The sequence below is a fragment of the Sycon ciliatum genome, chromosome 7 (assembly GCF_964019385.1).
Source record: "Sycon ciliatum chromosome 7, ocSycCili1.1, whole genome shotgun sequence".
Taxonomy (NCBI): domain Eukaryota; kingdom Metazoa; phylum Porifera; class Calcarea; order Leucosolenida; family Sycettidae; genus Sycon; species Sycon ciliatum.
Genome location: NC_088649.1, coordinates 12,954,944 through 12,961,706, shown reverse-complemented (window position 1 = coordinate 12,961,706; position 6,763 = coordinate 12,954,944).

Below are 6,763 nucleotides of genomic sequence, written 5' to 3'. Positions count from 1 at the left end.
GTCACTGAATGTGGGTGCCTGCGGCCTTCAAGCAAACCAAAAATCAAACAAATGCGACTACTGACATTACAGCTGGGTCATGTTATAGAGAGGTACGTTGAAATTGAAAGGTGAGCACAAATGGTCAAAATCCGACATTTTCTCACCTTTCTGCCCGTTCGCAGCTCAGAAAATGACAATGCCCATCCTCATCTCGTTGTGTAGCTGGACATAGACAAGGGCACCCAGAAAAAGACCCACATTTCTCTAAAGAACTCGCCCACGGCTGCTGAAAGCTGAATAATAACCTATCTCCAAGTTTGGGGCTTTTTACCCGTGAATCTTCACTTTGCGACTAAACAATTCACAGCAGTGCCAAATTTCCTGGGTCACTGAATGTGAGTGCCTGCGCCCTACAAGCAAACCAAAAATCAAACAAATGCGACTACTGACATTACAGCTGGGTCATGTTATAGAGAGGTACGTTGAAATTGAAAGGTGACCACAAATGGTCAAAATCCGACATTTTCTCACCTTTCTGCCCGTTCGCAGCTCAGAAAATGACAATGACCATCCTCATCTCGTTGTGTAGCTGGACATAGACAAGGGCACCCAGAAAAAGACCCACATTTCTCTTAAGAGCTCGCCCACGGCTGCTGAAAGCTGAATAATAACCTGTCTCCAAGTTTGGGGCTTTTTACCTGTGAATCTTCACTTTGCGACTAAACTATTCACAGCAGTGCCAAATTTTCTGGGTCACTGAATGTGGGTGCCTGCGCCCTACAAGCAAACCAAAAATCAAACATATGCGACTACTGACATTACAGCTGGCTCATGTTATAGAGAGGTACGTTGAAATTGAAAGGTGAGCACAAATGGTCAAAATCTGACATTTTCTCACCTTTCTGCCCGTTCGCAGCTCAGAAAATGACAATGACCATCCTCATCTCGTTGTGTAGCTGGACATAGACAAGGGCACCCAGAAAAAGACCCACATTTCTCTAAAGAACTCGCCCACGGCTGCTGAAAGCTGAATAATAACCTATCTCCAAGTTTGGGGCTTTTTACCCGTGAATCTTCACTTTGCGACTAAACTATTCACGGCAGTGCCAAATTTTCTGGGTCACTGAATGAGGGTGCCTGCGCCCTACAAGCAAACCAAAAATCAAACAAATGCGACTACTGACATTACAGCTGGGTCATGTTATAGAGAGGTACGTTGAAATTGAAAGGTGAGCACAAATGGTCAAAATCCGACATTTTCTCACCTTTCTGCCCGTTCGCAGCTCAGAAAATGACAATGCCCATCCTCATCTCGTTGTGTAGCTGGACATAGACAAGGGTACCCAGAAAAAGACCCACATTTCTCTAAAGAACTCGCCCACGGCTGCTGAAAGCTGAATAATAACCTATCTCCAAGTTTGGGGCTTTTTACCCGTGAATCTTCACTTTGCGACTAAACTATTCACAGCAATGCCAAATCTTCTGGGTCACTGAATGTGGGTGCCTGCGCCCTAAAAGCAAACCAAAAATCAAACATATGCGACTACTGACATTACAGCTGGCTCATGTTATAGAGAGGTACGTTGAAATTGAAAGGTGAGCACAAATGGTCAAAATCCGACATTTTCTCACCTTTCTGCCCGTTCGCAGCTCAGAAAATGACAATGCCCATCCTCATCTCGTTGTGTAGCTGGACATAGACAAGGGCACCCAGAAAAAGACCCACATTTCTCTAAAGAACTCGCCCACGGCTGCTGAAAGCTGAATAATACCCTATCTCCAAGTTTGGGGCTTTTTACCCGTGAATCTTCACTTTGCGACTAAACTATTCACAGCAGTGCCAAATTTTCTGGGTCACTGAATGTGGGTGCCTGCGCCCTACAAGCAAACCAAAAATCAAACAAATGCGACTACTGACATTACAGCTGGGTCATGTTATAGAGAGGTACGTTGAAATTGAAAGGTGAGCACAAATGGTCAAAATCCGACATTTTCTCACCTTTCTGCCCGTTCGCAGCTCAGAAAATGACAATGACCATCCTCATCTCGTTGTGTAGCTGGACATAGACAAGGGCACCCAGAAAAAGACCCACATTTCTCTAAAGAACTCGCCCACGGCTGCTGAAAGCTGAATAATACCCTATCTCCAAGTTTGGGGCTTTTTACCCGTGAATCTTCACTTTGCGACTAAACTATTCACAGCAGTGCCAAATTTTCTGGCTCACTGAATGTGGGTGCCTGCGCCCTACAAGCAAACCAAAAATCAAACAAATGCGACTACTGACATTACAGCTGGGTCATATTATAGAGAGGTACGTTGAAATTGAAAGGTAAGCACAAATGGTCAAAATCCTGACATTTTCTCATCTTTCTGCCCGTTCCCAGCTCAGAAAATGACAATGACCATCCTCATCTCGTTGTGTAGCTGGACATAGACAAGGGCACCCAGAAAAGACCCACATTTCTCTAAAGAACTCGCCCACGGCTGCTGAAAGCTGAATAATACCCTATCTCCAAGTTTGGGGCTTTTTACCCGTGAATCTTCACTTTGCGACTAAACTATTCACAGCAATGCCAAATCTTCTGGGTCACTGAATGTGGGTGCCTGCGCCCTAAAAGCAAACCAAAAATCAAACATATGCGACTACTGACATTACAGCTGGCTCATGTTATAGAGAGGTACGTTGAAATTGAAAGGTGAGCACAAATGGTCAAAATCCGACATTTTCTCACCTTTCTGCCCGTTCGCAGCTCAGAAAATGACAATGCCCATCCTCATCTCGTTGTGTAGCTGGACATAGACAAGGGCACCCAGAAAAAGACCCACATTTCTCTAAAGAACTCGCCCACGGCTGCTGAAAGCTGAATAATACCCTATCTCCAAGTTTGGGGCTTTTTACCCGTGAATCTTCACTTTGCGACTAAACTATTCACAGCAGTGCCAAATTTTCTGGGTCACTGAATGTGGGTGCCTGCGCCCTACAAGCAAACCAAAAATCAAACAAATGCGACTACTGACATTACAGCTGGGTCATGTTATAGAGAGGTACGTTGAAATTGAAAGGTGAGCACAAATGGTCAAAATCCGACATTTTCTCACCTTTCTGCCCGTTCGCAGCTCAGAAAATGACAATGACCATCCTCATCTCGTTGTGTAGCTGGACATAGACAAGGGCACCCAGAAAAAGACCCACATTTCTCTAAAGAACTCGCCCACGGCTGCTGAAAGCTGAATAATACCCTATCTCCAAGTTTGGGGCTTTTTACCCGTGAATCTTCACTTTGCGACTAAACTATTCACAGCAGTGCCAAATTTTCTGGCTCACTGAATGTGGGTGCCTGCGCCCTACAAGCAAACCAAAAATCAAACAAATGCGACTACTGACATTACAGCTGGGTCATATTATAGAGAGGTACGTTGAAATTGAAAGGTAAGCACAAATGGTCAAAATCCTGACATTTTCTCATCTTTCTGCCCGTTCCCAGCTCAGAAAATGACAATGACCATCCTCATCTCGTTGTGTAGCTGGACATAGACAAGGGCACCCAGAAAAGACCCACATTTCTCTAAAGAACTCGCCCACGGCTGCTGAAAGCTGAATAATACCCTATCTCCAAGTTTGGGGCTTTTTACCCGTGAATCTTCACTTTGCGACTAAACTATTCACAGCAGTGCCAAATTTTCTGGGTCACTGAATGTGGGTGCCTGCTCCTACAAGCAAACCAAAAATCAAACATATGCGACTACTGACATTACAGCTGGGTCATGTTATAGAGAGGTACGTTGAAATTGAAAGGTGAGCACAAATGGTCAAAATCCGACATTTTCTCACCTTTCCGCCCGTTCGCAGCTCAGAAAATGACAATGACCATCCTCATATCGTTGTGTAGCTGGACATAGACAAGGGCACCCAGAAAAAGACCCACATTTCTCTAAAGAGCTCGCCCACGGCTGCTGAAAGCTGAATAATAACCTATCTCCAAGTTTGGGGCTTTTTACCCGTGAATCTTCACTTTGCGACTAAACTATTCACAGCAGTGCCAAATTTTCTGGGTCACTGAATGTGGGTGCCTGCGCCCTACAAGCAAACCAAAAATCAAACATATGCGACTACTGACATTACAGCTGGCTCATGTTATAGAGAGGTACGTTGAAATTGAAAGGTGAGCACAAATGGTCAAAATCCGACATTTTCTCACCTTTCTGCCCGTTCGCAGCTCAGAAAATGACAATGCCCATCCTCATCTCGTTGTGTAGCTGGACATAGACAAGGGTACCCAGAAAAAGACCCAACTTTCTCTAAAGAACTCGCCCACGGCTGCTGAAAGCTGAATAATACCCTATCTCCAAGTTTGGGGCTTTTTACCCGTGAATCTTCACTTTGCGACTAAATTATTCACAGCAGTGCCAAATTTTCTGGGTCACTGAATGTGGGTGCCTGCGCCGTACAAGCAAACCAAAAATCAAACATATGCGACTACTGACATTACAGCTGGGTCATGTTATAGAGAGGTACGTGGAAATTGAAAGGTGACCACAAATGGTCAAAATCCGACATTTTCTCACCTTTCTGCCCGTTCGCAGCTCAGAAAATGACAATGACCATCCTCATCTCATTGTGTAGCTGGACATAGACAAGGGCACCCAGAAAAAGACCCACATTTCTCTAAACAACTCGCCCATGGCTGCTGAAAGCTGAATAATAACCTATCTCCAAGTTTGGGGCTTTTTACCCGTGAATCTTCACTTTGCGACTAAACTATTCACAGCAGTGCCAAATTTTTTGGGTCACTAAATGTGGGTGCCTGCGCCCTACAAGTAAACCAAAAATCAAACATATGCGACTACTGACATTACAGCTGGCTCATGTTATAGAGAGGTACGTTAAAATTGAAAGGTGAGCACAAATGGTCAAAATCCGACATTTTCTCACCTTTCTGCCCGTTCGCAGCTCAGAAAATGACAATGACCATCCTCATCTCGTTGTGTAGCTGGACATAGACAAGGGCACCCAGAAAAAGACCCACATTTCTCTAAAGAACTCGCCCACGGCTGCTGAAAGCTGAATAATAACCTATCTCCAAGTTTGGGGCTTTTTACCCGTGAATCTTCACTTTGCGACTAAACTATTCACAGCAGTGCTAAATTTTCTGGGTCACTGAATATGGGTGCCTGCGCCCTACAAGCAAACCAAAAATCAAACATATGCGACTACTGACATTACAGCTGGGTCATGTTATAGAGAGGTACGTGGAAATTGAAAGGTGACCACAAATGGTCAAAATCCGACATTTTCTCACCTTTCTGCCCGTTCGCAGCTCAGAAAATGACAATGACCATCCTCATTTCGTTGTGTAGCTGGACATAGACAAGGGCACCCAGAAAAAGACCCACATTTCTCTAAAGAACTCGCCCACGGCTGCTGAAACCTAAATAATAACCTATCTCCAAGTTTGGGGCTTTTTACCCGTGAATCTTCACTTTGCGACTAAACTATTCACAGCAGTGCCAAATTTTTTGGGTCACTAAATGTGGGTGCCTGCGCCCTACAAGTAAACCAAAAATCAAACATATGCGACTACTGACATTACAGCTGGCTCATGTTATAGAGAGGTACGTGGAAATTGAAAGGTGAGCACAAATGGTCAAAATCCGACATTTTCTCACCTTTCTGCCCGTTCGCAGCTCAGAAAATGACAATGACCATCCTCATCTCGTTGTGTAGCTGGACATAGACAAGGGCACCCAGAAAAAGACCCACATTTCTCTAAAGAACTCGCCCACGGCTGCTGAAAGCTGAATAATAACCTATCTCCAAGTTTGGGGCTTTTTACCCGTGAATCTTCACTTTGCGACTAAACTATTCACAGCAGTGCCAAATTTTCTGGGTCACTGAATGTGGGTGCCTGCGCCCTACAAGCAAACCAAAAATCAAACATATGCGACTACTGACATTACAGCTGGTTCATGTTATAGAGAGGTACGTTGAAATTGAAAGGTGAGCACAAATGGTCAAAATCCGACATTTTCTCACCTTTCTGCCCGTTCGCAGCTCAGAAAATGACAATGACCATCCTCATCTCGTTGTGTAGCTGGACATAGACAAGGGCACCCAGAAAAAGACCCACATTTCTCTAAAGAACTCGCCCACGGCTGCTGAAAGCTGAATAATAACCTATCTTCAAGTTTGGGGCTTTTTACCCGTGAATCTTCACTTTGCGACTAAACTATTCACAGCAGTGCCAAATTTTCTGGGTCACTGAATGTGGGTGCCTGCGCCCTACAAGCAAACCAAAAATCAAACATATGCGACTACTGACATTACAGCTGGCTCATGTTATAGAGAGGTACGTTGAAATTGAAAGGTGAGCACAAATGGTCAAAATCCGACATTTTCTCACCTTTCTGCCCGTTCGCAGCTCAGAAAATGACAATGCCCATCCTCATCTCGTTGTGTAGCTGGACATAGACAAGGGCACCCAGGAAAAGACCCACATTTCTCTAAAGAACTCGCCCACGGCTGCTGAAAGCTGAATAATACCCTATCTCCAAGTTTGGGGCTTTTTACCCGTGAATCTTCACTTTGCGACTAAACTATTCACAGCAGTGCCAAATTTTTTGGGTCACTAAATGTGGGTGCCTGCGCCCTACAAGTAAACCAAAAATCAAACATATGCGACTACTGACATTACAGCTGGCTGATGTTATAGAGAGGTACGTGGAAATTGAAAGGTGAGCACAAATGGTCAAAATCCGACATTTTCTCACCTTTCTGCCCGT